Source organism: Entelurus aequoreus, linkage group LG21 (genome assembly GCF_033978785.1).
Source record: "Entelurus aequoreus isolate RoL-2023_Sb linkage group LG21, RoL_Eaeq_v1.1, whole genome shotgun sequence".
Lineage (NCBI taxonomy): Eukaryota > Metazoa > Chordata > Actinopteri > Syngnathiformes > Syngnathidae > Entelurus > Entelurus aequoreus.
In genome coordinates this window covers 3,848,085-3,869,431 of record NC_084751.1, presented here as the reverse complement: position 1 = coordinate 3,869,431, position 21,347 = coordinate 3,848,085, and the positions used below count along the sequence as shown (strand labels likewise).

The window sequence follows — 21,347 nt, the reverse complement described above, 5'->3', positions numbered from 1 at the left end:
GATGGTAATAATAATGTTCAAGGCTGGTGTTACTGCATTGAAAACAAAGGAGCCGGCCACTTTATTAGGTACACGCTTCATGCCAAAATAAAGTGCGCTGGTCGTTAATGTTTTACTACAACATTTAAATGACGTTGAAATTCAGTGAAGCAACCACAATAATTCACGAAAAATAATAAAAAATTAATTAACTTCGCTTGGTGTACTGGATTTATTTGGATAGTTTAAAAAGTGTGCCATGCATATGCGTCAGCTTTTATTTTGTCGGCGGCTTAAAACAATCAATAACAATTATTAAAACGCTTAAAAAAATGAGTCCTTTAATAGATACCACATGTGTAGTTTTAGTATCTTTATTATCAATTATATCGGTTTTTTTTTAAATTAATTTAGGCATGACAAACGCGTGTTTTCCTGTTATATATATGTCAATAATTCATGATGATACCGCCATTGTTTGCCTAAATGCGGATCTGCGCATGCGCATGTTTCGTTTTTTATCACTTTATTTTTTATTTACAAACAAAAATACTTTTATATATTCGAATAAAATATTAACAAGGCTAATTTTATTTGGCATATGTCGTGTGTGTGTAGAACTCGGGGAAGTAAACCGTTTAATCCTCATTTAAAATGATTCGCGATTATCAATAAATATAAAAAATATTTAGGTTTTTTTTACACAAATATTTAAAAATAAATATTGCTGCTTGCAAATCTTATATTTACCGATGCTTAAAGTTGCACTGCTTTTTAACTAAAAAAAAAACGAAATATTGTTGATACTTTTTGTGATGTATAAATATAATATTTGTTTACATTTCAAACTTTATGGATTTCATCAAAAATATGATTTTTTTTTTTTGGCCGCGGGGAATCACGCCAAAAATGTCCCGCGGGCCCCGAGCGCCATTTAGTGGTAGAAATAAAACACGCGTGGATGAAAACAAGAAATAGAAAGGGGAAAGAAAAAAAACAAGTGAAATAACATTCAACTTTTATGATTATTTAGTTCAATTCGACAGTTTAGTTTCTAATTTCTGAGTGCTGGAGAAAAAAAAAGACGTTTTTTTTTTCCTTTGTGTTTTTTAAGCTGCCTTTGAATGACATATTTGCACATACCAAGTCAGAAAGTCAAATAAACTCCGCTTTAAGTCCACTTGGATGTCAAGAATCGAAAAGCCCCCGAAAATCCGTTTTAGGGAGGAAAAAGGCCTTAATAGCCTAATTGGGGCCGCCCCCGCAGTCCAATTGATACAATAACATCCCGGCTGGCGCTCCGCTTTAATGACCCCCCCGGCAACTTATTTTATTTTTTTTTTTTTAGGAAATATTACATGAAGACTTTGAAGACGTCGTTTTGGCTTTTTTTTTTAATTTGGGAACCACTTTGTGCCTTCCTCCTTGAAGGGAGTTCGGAAAAGCTGTCGCCTCTCGTTAGTGCCGCTTTATTTACACTCACATCGCAGCTGAAAAGAAAAACAAAATAAAACATTTAAAATGACTTAATCTAAAAATATATATTTTAAACGGAATGTTGTGTTTTATTCTTTATTTTTATACATTAGTTTAGTCCACTAAATGTCCCTAAATAAACCTGTTAAAGTACTCTCTTTAGTTAAAAAAAAAACGCTTAAAGTTCTGTTATTATTATTTATTTGCTCACATTTTGTGTAAATCTAATTGCGAAACTAAACAAATAACCTTCAAATCACTACTAGAAAGTGCTTAATTATCTTGCCTACTGCATATACTTTTTTTTCTTGTTTTTTTTTTAATTTTTGAATGTTTTATCTTATTTTGAAATCTTAACTGTAATGATGTTTAATGCCTGTAAAGTGACCTGGGGTGATTAAAAAGGTGCCAACAATTAAAATAGATTATTATTCACATCATTATTTTCATTGTCATCGTCGTTGTTATTATTGTTTATATTATCATTATTATTGGTAGTAGTAAAAGTAATAACAGTGTTATTGTTGTTGCTATTATAGTAGTAGTAGTAGTAGTAGTAGTAGTAGAAGTAGTATTATTGGTATTCTTATTATATTAATTACAACAACAATATTTTCATTGTCATTGTTATTATTATCATAACAATTGGTAATAGTAAAAGTAATAATTGTATTATTGTTGTTATAATAATAGTAGTAGAAGTCGTAATAGCATTATTGGTGTTCTTATAATAGTAGCAAAAGTAATAACAGTGTTATTGTTGTTGCTATTATAGTAATAGTAGTAGTAGTAGAAGTAGTATTATTGGTATTCTTATTATATTAATTACAACAACAATATTTTCATTGTCATTGTCGTTATTATTATCATAATTATTGGTAGTAGTAAAAGTAATAATAGTATTATTGTTGTTGTTATAATAATAGTAGTAGTAGTAGAAGTCGTAATAGTATTATTGGTGTTCTTATAATAATAACAACAATAATTATACTATTACTTACACTTACTTAGTTATATATATATATATATATATATATATATATATATATATATATATACACACAATAGTAATATTATTAATATTATTATTGCAGTAAGTAATAGTATTATTGTTGTTATTATAATAATAACAATAATACAATTACTTGCACTTACTTACATATATACATGTATGTATGTATGTGTGTGTGTGTGTATATAAATATATATATATATATATATATATATATATATATATATATATATATATATATATATATATATATATATATATATATATATATATATATATATATATATATATATATATATAAATAACAGTAATATTGTTATTGTTAATAGTATTATTGTTATAATAATAACAACAATAATACTGTGGCTTACACTTACATATATACATGTTTATGTATATATTTATATATATATATATAATAGTAATATTGTTATTGCAGTAAGTAATAGTGTTATTGTTATTATAATAATAACAACAATAATACTATGGCTTACACTTACTTACTTACATATATACATGTGTGTATGTATATATTTATATATATACAATAGTAATATTACTATTACAGTAAGTAATAGTATTATTGTTGTTATTATTATAATAAGAACATATATATGTATATATATATATATATATATATATATATATATATATATATATATATATATATATATATATATATATATATATATATATATATATATGTGTATATATATATTATTTTGTATCGTAGTATTGCCTTAAATTTGTTTTTAATTGAATTGAATTGAGTTAAATAGTATTAGGGAAAGATATATTATACAAATAAAATAAATGTCATTATTAACAGGAAATAAAATACAAACAAAACGGTCTTTTACAACAAAGATGATATGCGTGCGACACACACACAATAATTATGGACATATATCAATATTCACTGAAGAAGAAATCACGTCTTTATACGCCATTAAGTATTCAGTAGACATAAAACAATAAATACATTCATAAATGAATAATGGTAAAATATAATATGTCTTTAACACACTTAATAATTAATACAATCAGAATACACATCTTTTAAATGAAGAAAACCTATTCTATCATACACAGAATTCAATAAATAAATGATTAAATGCGATAATACGTATAATTGTATCTTTTTTTTTTCAATAACTAATGATAGTTTATGGTCTAATGACGCAATCGTAACAACAAGATGATGCTGTTTTATTCCTTCTATTTAGTTCTTAGTCGGAGTACAACCAAATTGTCATCAATCTGTGTAAAAACAAATAAAAATGGACAAAAAGGTGTTTTATTATAACAATAATACATAGTTGTTATTGTGTTCTGCGGCCGTGAGCTGCGCCTCGTGCGGATGGAAGGCGAGAAGAGACGCGAGCGTGGAAGGAGAATCTCCATCTCGCCGCCGCGTTGACGTGAGGAAACATCTGCTGCGTCCAAATAGAGAGCGATGACTGAAATGATATGCAGACACGCAGGCCTGCCAGCCCTTGTGGCTAATGTAATCACAAAGGAGAGGCTCTGCACGCCGCCCACTTCTCAACCCACAGCGTGGACTTCTTAGGGCCTCCACTGAGGCAGGATGTTGTCGCTGTCCACCACAACACCACACGCGCACAAAAGTAGCGAGACGCACACTTTCCGTCGGTCACACAATGTGAGGGAAGAAAACTAACACACACATACTCCGCTTTTCTCGCTGCCCTCAGTCTCCTCTTGGATCAAACTGAATGTTATGCTCGAAAGTCTTCACTTTTCTGCAGCTGCCACACACTTTCTTTGCTGCTCTTAGGCCACAAGCTTATAATGAATTAGTTTTATGCTCCAGAGTCTCCACTTTGCTGCATTGCACCATTTTTTTGCTGCCTTCGGTCTCTTCTTAGATTAAATTAAAGCTATACAAGCCTAGAATAATCTAATGTCATACTCCACAGTCGATGCTTTGCTGCGGTGTTCCGTTTTTGTGTTGCCCTCAGTCTCATTTTAGATCAAATTAAGGCCACAAGGCTAAAATAAATTAGATTTATGCTCCAGAGTCTCCACGTTGCTGCATTGCGCCATTTGTTTTGCTGCCTTCAGTCTCTTCTTAAATTAAATTAAAGCTATACAAGCATAAAATAAATTAATGTGATACTCCACAGTCGACGCTTTGCTGCAATGTTCCGTTTTTGTGTTGACCCTCAGTCTCATTTTAGATCAAATTAAGGCCACATGCTTAGAATAACTTAGTTTTATACTGAACAGTCTTCACTTTGGTGCAGCTGCCACCCACTTTCTTTGCTGCTCATAGATCAAATTGAGGCCACAAGCCTATAGTAAATTAGTTTTATGCTCCAGAGTCTCCACTTTGCTGCATTGCACCATTTTCTTGCTGTCTTCAGTCTCCTCTTAGATGTAATTAATACAAGCCTAAAATAAATTAATGTGATACTCCACAGTCGACGCTTTGCTGCAGTGTTCTGGTTTTGTGTTGCCCTCAGTCTCATTTTAGATCAAATTAAGGCCACATGCTTAGAATAACTTAGTTTTATGCTCCAAGGTCTCCACTTTGCTGCATTGCGCCATTTTTGCTGCCTTCGGTCTCCTCTTAGATTAAATTAAAGCTATACAAGCCTAAAAGAAATGTACTGTATGTCATACTCCACAGTCGACGCTTTGCTGCTGTGTCCCGTTTTTGTTTTGCCCTCAGTCTCATTTTAGATCAAATTAAGGCCACAAATCTAAAATAAATTGGTTTTATACTCAACAGTCTTAATTTTGCTGCAGCTGCCACCCACTTTCTTTGCTGCTCTTGGATCAAATTGAGGCCGCAAGCCTGTAGTAAATTAGTTTTATGCTCCAGAGTCTCCACTTTGCTGCATTGCGCCATTTTCTTGCTGCCTTCAGTCTCCTCTTAGATGTAATTAATACAAGCCTAAAATAAATGTATGTGATACTCCACAGTCGACGCTTTGCTGCAGTGTTCTGGTTTTGTGTTGCCCTCAGTCTCATTTTAGATCAAATTAAGGCCACATGCTTAGAATAACTTAGTTTTATGCTCCAGAGTCTCCACTTTGCTGCATTGCGCCATTTTTGCTGCCTTCGGTCTCCTCTTAGATTAAATTAAAGCTATACAAGCCTAAAACAAATGTACTGTATGTCATACTCCACAGTCGACGCTTTGCTGCTGTGTTCCGTTTTTGTTTTGCCCTCAGTCTCATTTTACATCAAATTAAGGCCACAAGCCTAGAATAAATTAGTTTTATGCTCCAGAGTCTCCACTTTGCTGCATTGCGCCATTTTTTTTGCTGCCTTCAGTCTCTTCTTAGATTAAATTAAAGCTATACAAGCATAAAATAAATTAATGTGATACTCCACAGTCGACGCTTTACTGCAATGTTCCGTTTTTGCGTTGACCCTCAGTCTCATTTTAGATCAAATTAAGGCCACATGCTTAGAATAACTTAGTTTTATACTCAACAGTCTTCACTTTGGTGCAGCTGCCACCCACTTTCTTTGCTACTCTTAGATCAAATTGAGGCCACAAGCCTATAGTAAATTAGTTTTATGCTCCAGAGTCTCCACTTTGCTGCATTGCGCCATTTTCTTGCTGCCTTCAGTCTCCTCTTAGATGTAATAAATACAAGCCTAAAATAAATTAATGTGATACTCCACAGTCGACGCTTTGCTGCAGTGTTCTGGTTTTGTGTTGCCCTCAGTCTCATTTTAGATCAAATTAAGGCCACATGCTTAGAACAACTTAGTTTTATGCTCCAGAGTCTCCACTTTGCTGCATTGCACAATTTTTGCTGCCTTCGGTCTCCTCTTAGATTAAATTAAAGCTATACAAGCCTAAAAGAAATGTACTGTATGTCATACTCCACAGTCGACGCTTTGCTGCTGTGTTCCGTTTTTGTTTTGCCCTCAGTCTCATTTTACATCAAATTAAGGCCACAAACCTAGAATAAATTAGTTTTATGCTCCAGAGTCTCCACTTTGCTGCATTGCACAATTTTCTTGCTGCCTTCAGTCTCCTCTTAGATTAAATTAATACAATCCTAAAAGAAATTCATGTGATACTCCACAGTCGACGCTTTGCTGCAATGTTCCGTTTTTGCGTTGACCCTCAGTCTCATTTTAGATCAAATTAAGGCCACAAGTCTAAAATAAATTGGTTTTATACTCAACAGTCTTAATTTTGCTGCAGCTGCCACCCACTTTCTTTGCTGCTCATAGATCAAATTGAGGCCACAAGCCTATAGTAAATTAGTTTTATGCTCCAGAGTCTCCACTTTGCTGCATTGCGCCATTTTCTTGCTGCCTTCAGTCTCCTCTTAGATTAAATTAATACAAGCCTAAAATAAATAAATGTGATACTCCACAGTCGACGCTTTGCTGCAATGTTCCGTTTTTGTGTTGCCCTCAGTCTCATTTTAGGTCAAATTAAGGCCACAAGCCTAAAATAAATGAGTGTTATACTCCACAGTATCCACTGCTGCTGTTGGATCATATTAATGCCAAAAACTGAAAGTAAACTAATTTTATACTCCACAGTCTCCACTTTGCCTGGAGGAAATAACTCCACAACAACTACTTTTCCACAGTATTCTGTTTTCTCACTGCCCACAGTCTCCGCTTTGTTGCAGTTTTCGGTTTTCGTGTTGCCTTCAGTCTCATTTTGGATCAAATTAAGGCCTAAAGACTAGGAGAAATTTGTGTTGTACTCCACAGTCTCCGCTTTGCTGCAGTGTTTCATTTTCATCTGGCCATCAGTCTCCTCTTGGATCAAAATTAAGGCCACACGCCTAGAATACATGTGTATTATACTACACAATCTCCGCTTTGCTGCAGAGGGCACTCAGTTTTCTTGCTGCCCTAAGTCTCCTCTGGGATAAAGCAACAAGCCTCAAGTGCCGCCGCTGTCTTCTTTTGGATTATATTAAATATCTAAAAGCCTAAAAAGAATTGCGGTGTTGTACTCCATAGCATTACATTTTCTTGCTACCTCAGTCTCCTCTTGGATAAAAGTCTTTAAAAGCCTTTGAAGGAATTGCAGTGTTACTAACCACTACATTTTATTTTCTTGCTGTCCTCACTCTCCTTTCGGATAAAGCCACAAGACTAAAATAAATACAGTGCTATAATCCAAAATCTTCATTTGGCTGGCGGCAGTCCTTTATTTTCTTGCTGCCCTCAGTCTCATCTTGGATGAAGCACCAAGCCTTGGCTGGCGGCGGCACTTCCCTCAGTCTTCTTTTGGATTCATTTAAATATCTAAAAGCCTAGAAAGAATTGCAGTGTTGTACTCCATAGCATTTAATTTTCTTGCTACCCTCAGTCTCCTCTTGGATAAATGTCTTTAAAAGCCTTAAAAGGAATTGCAGTGTTATTAACCACAATGTTTTCTTTTGTTGCTGTCCTCACTCTCCTTTTGGATAAAGCCACAAGACTAAAATGATTACCATAATCCAAAATCTCTGTTTGGCTGGTGGCAGTGCTTTGTTTCCTTGCTCCCCTCAGTCTCATCTTGGATAAAATTAAGTCTTTAAAGGCCTACTGAAATGAATTTTTTTTATTTAAACGGGGATAGCAGATCTATTCTATGTGTCATACTTGATCATTTCGCGATATTGCCATATTTTTGCTGAGAGGATTTAGTATAGAACAACGACGATAAAGATTGCAACTTTTGGTATCTGATAAAAAAAAAGGCTTGCCCCTACCGGAAGTAGCGTGACGTAGTCAGTTGAATATATACGCAAAGTTCCCTATTGTTTACAATGATGGCCGCATGAAGTGAGAGAGATTCGGACCGAGAAAGCGACAATTTCCCCATTAATTTGAGCGAGGATGAAAGATTTGTGGATGAGTAAAGTGCAAGTGAAGGACTAGTGGGGAGTTGAAGCTATTCAGATAGGGAAGATGCTGTGAGAGCCGGGGGTGACCTGATATTCAGCTGGGAATGACTACAACAGTAAATAAACACAAGACATATATATACTCTATTAGCCACAACACAACCAGGCTTATATTTAATATGCCACAAATTAATCCTGCATAAAAACACCTGCGTGTTTGTTATGCTAGCTCCTAGCTCCTCTGCTAGCTCCTAGCTCCATAGAACACGCCAATACAATTCAAACACCTTATCAACACACACAATCACTCAGCCCAAAAGACCGTTCACCTAACCCAAGGTTCATAAAGCTTATATATTTTTAAAAAGTTACGTACGTGACGCGCACGTACGGTACGGTACGTGTTATGCTAGCTCCTAGCTCCTATGCTAGCTCCTAGCTCCATAGAACACGCCAATACAATTCAAACACCTGATCAACACACACAATCACTCAGCCCAGAAGACCGTTCACCTAACCCAAGGTTCATAAAGCTTATATATTTTTAAAAAGTTACGTACGTAACGCGCACGTACGGTACGGTACGTGTTATGCTAGCTCCTAGCTCCTATGCTAGCTCCTAGCTCCATAGAACACGCCAATACAATTCAAACACCTGATCAACACACACAATCACTCAGCCCAAAAGACCGTTCACCTAACCCAAGGTTCATAAAGCTTATATATTTTAAAAAACTTACGTACATACGCAAAAAAAAGTTGCGCACATACGGTCAAGCGATCAAATGTTTAGAAGCCAAAGCTGCATACTCACAGTAGCACGTCTGCGTCTTTGTCATCCAAATCAAAGTAATCCCGGTAAGAGTCTGTGTTGTCCCAGTTCTCTACAGGCGTCTGTGTATCGAAGTCAAAAGTCCTCCTGGTTAGAGTCTCTGTTATCCGAGTTCTTCCATCTTGACTGCATCTTTCGGGAATGTAAACAAAGAAGCGCCGGCTGTGTACTGTTGTTGCTGACTACGTTCGAAAAATACGTCCATTTCGCACCGACAACTTTCTTCTTTGCTTGTTCAGCTTCCTTCTCCATAATGCAATGAACATGATTGAAACAGATTCACGAACACAGATGTCCAGAATACTGTGGAATTATGAAATAAAAACAGAGCTTTTTCGTATTGGCTTCAATGTGGAAGGCATACCCGTGTTCGCCGGTCTACGTCACGCGCATACGTCATCCTCAGAGGCGTTTCGAACCGGAAGTTTAGCGGCATATTTAAAATGTCACTTTATAAGTTAACCCGGCCGTATTGGCATGTGTTATAATGTTAAGATTTCATCATTGATATATAAACTATCAGACTGCGTGGTCGGTAGTAGTGGGTTTCAGTAGGCCTTTAAAAGCCCTAAAAGGAATTGCACTGTTAAACATCCTAGTTTTTTTTTTCTGTCATCAGTTTCCTCTCTCTGATACCTAAATTTGGAAGGAATACGAGTTAGACTCCACAGTCTCCACTTTGCTGCAGTGCTCCGTTTTCTCCGCTGTTTTCTCCTCTTGGGTAAAACAGTCCCAATTAGGCCAGTGAAAGGAATTTAAGACTCCATTGTCTCCATTTTACTTTTTTTTTTTGGCTGCCCTCAGTCTCCTCTTGGATTAAATAGTAAAAAAGCTACAAAAATTATATTTCTTCACTTCTCAGAGGTATACTGTAATGGCCTACTGCTCCAATGCTTTTGCATGTACAGTAATTAAGTGCATGCTTCTGCGTCCCCTCACTTTTTGCCATTCGATCCCGATCCCCAGTCTCCGGCCCCGTGCACGGTCCCCGTTGCGCCGGTCCACTTGAGTGAAAATGGAATTTTAAAAGGGTGTGTGGGGCCACATTTCACCTGGTTGGTTTTTACTTCACAACAGCAGCTCGCCGATGCTTTTATGATTAGGACCACTAAATAAGAACCAGAGGGAGCGAGGCTAAAAAGGGAGAAAGGGGGGTTCGGGGGGCCGGGGGGGGGCCTCGCCTCTCATGCCAAGCGACCTGTTCTGCGGCGAACATCACAGGATCCAATGAAGCTTTATTTTTTAGGAGGCGGGGTGAGAGATGAATGTTGTCATTGTTATTGTAAGGATAATCGCCACATACAGGGGCGGCCGCACCCGCCGTAGCTTGTCACTTGCTATGACCGTCAAGGCGTCCGCCACGAGGAGTCTCGTGTAAACGCGTTCAATTGCACGGAGATGTGACACTTAGGTGGAAACCGCAAAAAAAAAAAAAAAAAAATGTTGGCAGGTTGAGTCAAGTTCCTCATAGGAGAGTAATTACGCATGTACAGGACTTTTCAATGCACGCTGACTCTAATGACTGCAGGCCTCACTCACTCACTCAGTGGTGCATGTAATCACTAATCTAATCAATTCAATTAATTAGTTAATTTATTTAATAAATAAATAAAATGTTTCAACATTATCAATGTATTTTTATACATTTTTAAAAATATCCTACACATGTATTTTTTAATGGTTTAAATTGAAGTATGTAAGTCAAGGCAATACAGCAGGTTCTCAAACTTTTTTCACCATGTACCACCTCAGAAAACACGTTGCGTTATTCAACAAGTATATATATATTTTTTTTTTTGGGCCACTTTTTGAACAGTAACACTGTGTTTGAATATTCAATTAAGTGATTATTTGGCAAACCAAAAATCCCTGGAATACAATATAATTAGACAGACAACACACACTGGACACATTATTAGGTACGCCTGCACAATCCAAATATATTGAATACATTTAGTGCATATGCTGCATACTTTTTCATAATAAGGATTGATTAAAAAGAAAACGTGTTATTATTATTGTTATTATTATTATTATTATTATCGTTGTTTAGTTGGGCTGTGCAATGATGGTGTCAAACTAATAGAAACAGCTCTCGGTACATGCCACAAAAATAATAACCACAATAATCATAAACATTTTTGTTCAAATGCAGGATTGTTGAAGTATCTTACCCAATATTTTACATATACGGAAAGCCATGTTTTGATTATAAATGCATGTCTAAATTGATATTTTAAGAGGTAGTGAGCTCAACAAGATTTGCATGTGTTGCCAAAGAGGCAGGGGCGTGCATCTGTTGAGTCACATTGCCACCTGGTGGCCGTGTCGAGTATTGCATAAACATATAGAATACTCCCCTGGTTCTGATGTCAAACCTATGGATACTTTTACAAAATATATGATTGTATACGCGATATACTGTATGTTTATTTTTCCTTTTTTCCATCAATATCTATGATTTTTATTCTATATTTTTTTTATTTTACAGTTGATTAATTACTTTTACTAAACAATATTACTACTATGTTTACTCCTGCTGACTATTACACATTACTTTTAGAATGACTATTACTATGAACACAATTACTATTATTGCTGGCTATTATTAGCATTATTACTAGTAAACTACTACAACTAATAGTAGCACTATTCCTGCGGTCAACAAAAGTATTTTCTCATGACTACGTGTACTAATACTGCTTTTAATTGTACCTTCATTACCTATGACTCATGTTAGTACTCATACTACTACTATTACTACCACTACAAATTATCCTATTACTACCTTAATAATACTGTTGCTACAACTACATAAACGACTACTTTTACTTTTAATGACTGTTACCACCTAATTTCTATTTTACTATTATTAGTACAACTATTTATATCATTTACCATACTTCCATTACTGTACTACTACCGTTACATTGGCTACTATACTGTAGTAGTATTATGAGAGCAAACACTACTGTTAGAGCTGACTTTTACTACCTTCTATTACCCACACTACTATATTTATACAACTATACTACTACTAGTACATGTGCTACTACAGTAGTACTATGATAGCAAACACTACTGTTACTACACCAGTGGTTGTCAAACTTTTTCCACCAAGTACCACCTCAGAAGACACTGGGCTTTCCAAGTACCACCATAATGACTAACAATATGCTGTAGTAGGCCTAAGTATTCATTAAAAAACACGGCAGAGGTTTTATTTATCAGGTATATTTAATATTTGCGTCCGTTGTAACGTTACACAGTTTGAACAGTAACACCGTATTTGAATATAGGAAAATAAAACACTGTAGTTAAATAATGAATCAAATATAATTAACTATATTGAATCAAGCGATTCTTTGGCATACCGTGTACTACTACTGGACATTCTATTACTTACAACACAGCGGAAGTATTTCTACTACCACTATATTGATACAACTATGTCAGTAGGGATGATACTCGAAACCGGTTTTCCCGGTTGTTTGATAAGAAAAGAACCGAGTCCTCGGACTCGAATCCCTTTTTGAGAACCTGTATGTTACGTCTTCGCCGCATGGCTGCGATTGTTGTGTTCCTTCCAAGGCAGGAGACAAGCAGGAGTGTCGTGGAGTTAAGATGAAGTATTATTTTAATAAATTAAAGGCAAGACAAAAATACAAAACTGAGGACGCTAGCAAGCGTGGAGCAGAACAAAACCAAAATGTCCCCAAAGGTGAAAAAACGAGGAAAGCTAGACTTTGCTACAGCGATGAGAGAAAAAAAAAACATGAGACGTAAATGTTGCCTACAGCAAACATTGACCCAGCAACTACTGCTGGGTGACCGCACACTATAAAGGGGAGTGATTAACCAAAACACCTGGCGAGAACACTAATTGCTAAACTAAGACAGGTGAGGAGAATCAGTGCCCATGGAAACCAACAGTAAACAGGGAAAGAGGGTGCTCCCAGGAAACAGACTAACACAGAAACATTACCAAAAACATACATCATGCCATGATCCGGGTAACGGATCATGACACTGTACCCGTTATCGAGACCACTATAGTAAAGGAAAAGAGTTTATTCTTTATTCAAATCCCGTCCCGACCAGAAATGCTCCGTGGGACATCACAAGAAATGACGTCACGTAGCTCAGTCATTAGGCGCAGATAGCGAAAGCAGGAAAACAATGGACGGGAAAAAGCGCTCCAAGGTGTAATAAAGTTCAAAACAAAAGCTATAATCCATCGAATAACTTTACTGAGAGATTTTAGCAGGGTAAAACACATGAAGAACACTTTTACGACCAACCGGAAACATAGCAACCAGGCTAGCAACGCACCTCCTTTACGGCAGCTGTCGCAACATTCTTAAAACAACCGCAGCACATACATATATACAACATATCTCCCTTTTTTAACTTTTGTTTTTCTTTCCTTGTAAACAAAACAAAATCACACTGTATATGTGTTGTCTGTCTAATTATAAATAATGCAGACGAGGCGTGTTGGCTGAGTTCTTGACGTTTACTTTCACAGCGTGAAAGTAAACGTCGGGGCTACCGCGCATGCTCGTAACTCCCGTTGCATGCTGGGTAGTGTAGTTGTTATATTCTCTAGCTCATAACATTTTTCCCCCTATAAAGAAATAATGTTAACTCAATAAAGTGTATTTCTTTTTTTAGCTTTAACTTTTCATTTTTTAGCATTGTAACCACATTTGCAAACAACTTTTCTCTTCATAGAATTTTCTTTCAATAAAGAAATAAAGTGCAAAAATGTCAAAGCATCATAACAAACAGTTATGTTCCAATAGCAGCAGAAGTGCACTTTTTGGAGAGCTGTATTATTTTCAGTTTTGTGCCCAAGGGACTGATTTTATTTAACACTATATTATTATTTATACACCTATAGTGATCACAGAGACAGGTTATTTTTGTGTTACTGTATATATTTGTTTCTCTGAAAAATCCCACTTAATATACTTTGGTAACAACAGTCAATATTTATTTATTTTATTTTATTTTTTTAGGTGGGTACAGTCAATATTTATTTATTTATTAGATTTTATTTTTTCATTATATAATAAAAGTGAGCTTTTGTTAAACCAAATATTGTGTGTTTTTTTCCATATACCGGTACAACAACCTATCTGGACTCGATAAGAGAATCGATAAGGAATCGGTTCGATAAGAGGATTCGATAATAGGCTCGAACTCGATAATTCCTTATCAAACATCATCCCTATATGTCAGTACTATGATTGTACAAACACACTACTCCCACCGCCAACTAATAAAGTTAAAGTTAAAGTACCACTGATAGTCACACACACACGAGGTGTGGTGAAATTATTCTCTGCATTTGACCCATCACCCTTGATCACCCCCGGGGAGGTGAGCGGAGCAGTAGCGGTGGCCACGCCCGGGAATCATTTTTGGTGATTTAACCCCCAATTCCAACCCTTGATGCCGAGTGCCAATACATACTTCTACTACTCCCATTACTACAGTTCTTACTTTTAGAAGTATTGTCGTTACTATGTTGTCTGTTCTACTATAACTATTACCATTAATGTACAATAGGGTAGTATAATTATTACTCAAACTACTATTACTACTACCACTACTTGAATTACTGTAGTTAATCAGTACTGATGATATTTTTCACCAATTTAACATGCTAAAATGAACAAAGACAGCACCATTTGAAGAAAATATTTGAGTGTTTAAAGACATGAAAACATCATTAATAGAACATACATAACCCAATGATCCTAATGAATCACTGTATATGGTTCAGTCCCAACAGTATTTAGTCACTAATATTTACATCTTGTGTTCATTTCACATCCACAGGTGTCACATTGATCCGTGTTATTATCTACAGTTTATTTACAGTATTACCACATTACTTCAGTTCATGTAATGTAAACATTTCGTTCTTTTCGCCAAAATAGGATATACATTTATGACAATAATTAAACATGTTTAGTATTGTTTACTCATATTTGAAAATAGGAAATAATAATAATGTGAGGACACTGACATATTGCATGAAACAAGTGTGAAAATATTTACCTTCAAGAGTGTTACACCACTGACAATAGTTTCAACAGACTACATAAGAACTTAATATTACAAAATAGTATTATATGCAAATTTATTTCAAATAAATTAACTGGAATCAATAATGCGACTCTTTGAATTTCTGTAATTTCATAATATATTTTCACGTGGCTTTTTATTTTTAGAAAAACCCATTTATATTTCGCTAAGCAATAATTGGTTAATATTTCAAACAAACATGCGTATTTCGCAAGCAAATATTTTTTTAGCTTACCTCATTATTAACAACCCTGTCTGCAACTGAAGTGCGTTGTGGGTGGATCTTTCCTCTCTATGTCTACGGCAGTTGTCGATGTAAACAAAAGATGAAGTCCGTAAGGTTTGCTCACTTTCGGTTGACATCCAAAAGTACCAGCTAGTGAAAAGTTTGTTTTCCTTGCTTCAAGTTGTTTCATATGTTTTTGGCGTTTCGCATGTACTTCCAAAGCCTTGAAACCTCGTGATCCATAGTCAATATTATCATGACACCACGTGCACAAAACCTTTCCGAGACGATCGATTTTCCGAACAAAGTCGTAACTTTCTTCTTCCCAACAGTATCAGTGATTTCCCTTTCCATCCAGTCCCGTCGAAACTTATTTTTGACATGTTTATCAATTTCTTTTACTCGTAAAGCGTCCTTTCTCTCGAGAACCGACATTGTTTACATATGGAAAATGGCCGTAGTAACCATTATGAATGATGACGTTATTAACGTCATCATTCATAACAGATGTCCTGATTGGTCACAAGGAACATATCGACCAATCAACTACGGCGTAATATAAACTACGTCTCGAATCTTGATTTAGGGTCGGAAAAAAAACGGAAAAAACGGGAGATAATTTTTTTTCCCCCCCGAGATTAAAAAAGACGGAATTCCGACTTTAGACGGAAAAATCACATGCCTGATAATCACACTGTTACTGTACAGTAGTAGTATTTTCAATATAATCGCAATATCTTCAGTCTGTTTGTATTGTTTACATCTATTTGTTGCAGTTAAAATGGAACAAATAGGATATAAAAATACATGATTTTTATACAGGCTATTCTTCATTTCAATATTATTGTACACATGCGTGCAAAAGGTAATCGCTTGTACCTTAGTGTCTACAGTAATACTTCCATATAATCATTAGCAGGAAGCACAGTGTGTACTGATGAACAAAAGGCCCGAAAAGAGAAAACTCTGCGGTTGCCAGGTGATACACAATGTATAATCACCCAGTGTGTGTGTGTGTGTGTGTGTGTGTGTGTGTGTGTGACAGCTGCGTGTCTCGTCATGATAATCAGGCCAAGACAGCCATTAATGGCGTAATGAAACAATGAGCGTGAAGAGGCCATGTTTTCCATGTCAGAGGCGTTGATAGGCCTCATCTCCATCGCCAAGTGGGAATCCTTTTTCTCTCTGCGATGGCGCGTTGCTTCTTGGCGTAGGCCAAGGAACAACAAGTCCAGTGTGTGTGTGTGTGTTCGTGTGTGTTCTTGTATTTCTACCCTTCTTGAAACATCAACAAGGAAAAGTACCTTCTATATGAAGACCGGTGCAAAAGTTAGGACCGAAATCATAGTCCCAATACGGAAAACCATTGCATCTAATAGAGAGCCAAATACTAGAGTCCGTGAACATTGCTCCAAAGTCAGGATTTTTAGTTGATTTAATGTGCATACAAAAGTAAACATTGACAGGTGCAAAGGCAGCAATATATGATAAAACAAGGCGGCAGCTAAAGAAGGACTTCCCTATTCATCCCCGAAAAAAACCCGCCAGGTGAACATTGGGAACAATTTCTCATATTCTTTCTGTTTCTGTAATAGTGCAATATGTTTTCGTAAAATTATAACTTTTTTATGTAAAATGATCACTTTTTAACGCAAAATGGTGACATTTGTCATATAAAATTCTGGCTTTTATCACAATGCTGCCATTTTTTTGTTGTTCTTGTAAAATAGTGACATTATTTGAGTAAAATTATGACTTCTGTCATAATTTTGCCAAGTAAAATTTCCGATTACTGTTATGATATTGCCAAAATGTTTAAGTTTTCTTATAAAGTTGTGACTTTTGTCGAGTAAAATTACGACTCTTTTCGTAAAATTGCCATTATTTTATGCATTGCTTGTAAAATTGCGACTGTTAATGAGTAAAATTCCAAATTTTATCATAGTATTGCACAAATGTTCAGTTTTTCCTGTAAAATTTTACTTGCGTTGAGTAAAATTAGGACTTTTATTATAATACTGCCAAAATTCTAAATTTTTCTTGTGAAATTGTGACCTTTTTCTTGTGAAATTCCAACTAATTTTTCACAACAAGCTTTTTTATATTCGCATAGTATGTATATATTATTAATGTTGTAGATACAGATCTTTATATATTTAGAAAGGGTGGTCCTAAAGAGGTAGGCATTTTTCGCCGGTCTCAAGAAGGTAACAAATACAAGAATAATTGTGTGTGTGTGTGTGTGTGTGTGTGTGTGTGTGTGTGTGTGTGTGTGTGTGTGTGTGTGTGTGTGTGTGTGTGTGTGTGTGTGTGTGTGTGTGTGTGTGTGTGTGTGTGTTCTTGTATTTTTGCCCTTCTTGAAACATCAACAAAGAAAAGTACCTTCTATATCAGGACCGAAATCATGGTCCCAATACGGAAAACCATTGCATCTAATAGAGAGCCAAATAGTAGAGTCCGTGAACATTGCTCCAAAGTCAGGATTTTTAGTTGATTTAATGTGCATACAAAAGTAAACATTGACAGGTGCAAAGGCAGCAATATATGATAAAACAAGACGGCAGCTAAAGAAGGACTTCCCTATTCATCCCCGAAAAACCCCGCCAGGTGAACATTGGGAACAATTTCTCATATTCTTTCTGTTTCTGTAATAGTGCAATATGTTTTCGTGAAATTATAACTTTTTTATGTAAAATGATCACTTTTTAACGCAAAATGGTGACATTTGTCATATAAAATTCTGGCTTTTATCACAATGTTGCCATTTTTTTGTTGTTCTTGTAAAATAGTGACATTATTTGAGTAAAATTATGACTTCTGTCATAATTTTGCCAAGTAAAATTTCCGATTACTGTTATGATATTGCCAACATTTTTAAGTTTTCTTATAAAGTTGTGACTTTTGTCGAGTAAAATTACGACTCTTTTCGTAAAATTGCCATTATTTTATGCTTTGCTTGTAAAATTGCGACTGTTATTGAGTAAAATTCCAACTTTTATCATAATATTGCACAAATGTTCAGTTTTTCTTGTAAAATTTGACTTGCATTGAGTAAAATTACGACTTTAATTATAATACAGTTTTTATTGTGAAATTGTGACCTTGTTCTTGTGAAATTCCAATTCATTTTTCACAACAAGCTTTTTTATATTAGCATAGTATGTATATATCATTAATTTTATAGATACAAATCTTTATATATCTGGAAAGGGTGGTCCTAAAGAGGTAGGCATTTTTCTCCGGTCTCGGGAATGTAACAAATACAAGAATGTGTGTGTGTGTGTGTGTGTGTGTGTGTGTGTGTGTGTGTGTGTGTGTGTGTGTGTGTGTTCTTGTATTTCTGACCTTCTTGAGACATCAACAAGGAAAAGTACCTTCTATATCAGGACCGAAATCATGGTCCCAATACGGAAAACCATTGCATCTAATAGAGAGCCAAATAGTAGAGTCCGTGAACATTGCTCCAAAGTCAGGATTTTTAGTTGATTTAATGTGCATACAAAAGTAAACATTGACAGGTGCAAAGGCAGCAATATATGATAAAACAAGGCGGCAGCTAAAGAAGGACTTCCCTATTCATCCCCGAAAAAACCCCGCCAGGTGAACATTGGGAACAATTTCTCATATTCTTTCTGTTTCTGTAATAGTGCAATATGTTTTCGTAAAATTATAACTTTTTTATGTAAAATGATCACTTTTTAACGCAAAATGGTGACATTTGTCATTTAAAATTCTGGCTTTTATCACAATGCTGCCATTTTTTTGTTGTTCTTGTAAAATAGTGACATTATTTGAGTAAAATTATGACTTCTGTCATAATTTTTCCAAGTAAAATTTCCGATTACTGTTATGATATTGCCAAAATGTTTAAGTTTTCTTATAAAGTTGTGACTTTTGTCGAGTAAAATTACGACTCTTTTCGTAAAATTGCCATTATTTTATGCCTTGCTTGTAAAATTGCGACTGTTATTGAGTAAAATTCCAACTTTTATCATAATATTGCACAAATGTTCAGTTTTTCTTGTAAAATTTGACTTGCTTTGAGTAAAATTACAACTTTTATTATAATACTGCCAAAATTCTAAATGTTTCTTGTGAAATTGTGACCTTTTTCTTGTGAAATTCCAACACATTTTTCACAACAAGCTTTTTTATATTCGCTTAGTATGTATATATTATTAATGTTGTAGATACAGATCTTTATATATTTAGAAAGGGTGGTCCTAAAGAGGTAGGCATTTTTCGCCGGTCTCAAGAAGGTAACAAATACAAGAATAATTGTGTGTGTGTGTGTGTGTGTGTGTGTGTGTGTGTGTGTGTGTGTGTGTGTGTGTGTGTGTGTGTGTGTGTGTTCTTGTATTTTTGCCCTTCTTGAAACATCAACAAAGAAAAGTACCTTCTATATCAGGACCGAAATCATGGTCCCAATACGGAAAACCATTGCATCTAATAGAGAGCCAAATAGTAGAGTCCGTGAACATTGCTCCAAAGTCAGGATTTTTAGTTGATTTAATGTGCATACAAAAGTAAACATTGACAGGTGCAAAGGCAGCAATATATGATAAAACAAGACGGCAGCTAAAGAAGGACTTCCCTATTCATCCCCGAAAAACCCCGCCAGGTGAACATTGGGAACAATTTCTCATATTCTTTCTGTTTCTGTAATAGTGCAATATGTTTTCGTGAAATTATAACTTTTTTATGTAAAATGATCACTTTTTAACGCAAAATGGTGACATTTGTCATATAAAATTCTGGCTTTTATCACAATGTTGCCATTTTTTTGTTGTTCTTGTAAAATAGTGACATTATTTGAGTAAAATTATGACTTCTGTCATAATTTTGCCAAGTAAAATTTCCGATTACTGTTATGATATTGCCAACATTTTTAAGTTTTCTTATAAAGTTGTGACTTTTGTCGAGTAAAATTACGACTCTTTTCGTAAAATTGCCATTATTTTATGCTTTGCTTGTAAAATTGCGACTGTTATTGAGTAAAATTCCAACTTTTATCATAATATTGCACAAATGTTCAGTTTTTCTTGTAAAATTTGACTTGCATTGAGTAAAATTACGACTTTAATTATAATACAGTTTTTATTGTGAAATTGTGACCTTGTTCTTGTGAAATTCCAATTCATTTTTCACAACAAGCTTTTTTATATTAGCATAGTATGTATATATCATTAATTTTATAGATACAAATCTTTATATATCTGGAAAGGGTGGTCCTAAAGAGGTAGGCATTTTTCTCCGGTCTCGGGAATGTAACAAATACAAGAATGTGTGTGTGTGTGTGTGTGTGTGTGTGTGTGTGTGTGTGTGTGTGTGTGTTCTTGTATTTCTGACCTTCTTGAGACATCAACAAGGAAAAGTACCTTCTATATCAGGACCGAAATCATGGTCCCAATACGGAAAACCATTGCATCTAATAGAGAGCCAAATAGTAGAGTCCGTGAACATTGCTCCAAAGTCAGGATTTTTAGTTGATTTAATGTGCATACAAAAGTAAACATTGACAGGTGCAAAGGCAGCAATATATGATAAAACAAGGCGGCAGCTAAAGAAGGACTTCCCTATTCATCCCCGAAAAAAACCCGCCAGGTGAACATTGGGAACAATTTCTCATATTCTTTCTGTTTCTGTAATAGTGCAATATGTTTTCGTAAAATTATAACTTTTTTATGTAAAATGATCACTTTTTAACGCAAAATGGTGACATTTGTCATTTAAAATTCTGGCTTTTATCACAATGCTGCCATTTTTTTGTTGTTCTTGTAAAATAGTGACATTATTTGAGTAAAATTATGACTTCTGTCATAATTTTTCCAAGTAAAATTTCCGATTACTGTTATGATATTGCCAAAATGTTTAAGTTTTCTT

General features: G+C 35.1%; 1 long non-coding RNA gene across 1 annotated transcript in view; it reads right to left on the bottom strand.

Moving 5' to 3' along the window:
* LOC133639115 (uncharacterized) overlaps window positions 1-21,347 on the bottom strand; it is an 85,247-nt gene that overhangs the window by 39,306 nt on the left and 24,594 nt on the right. The gene's annotated exons all lie outside the window — the stretch shown is intronic.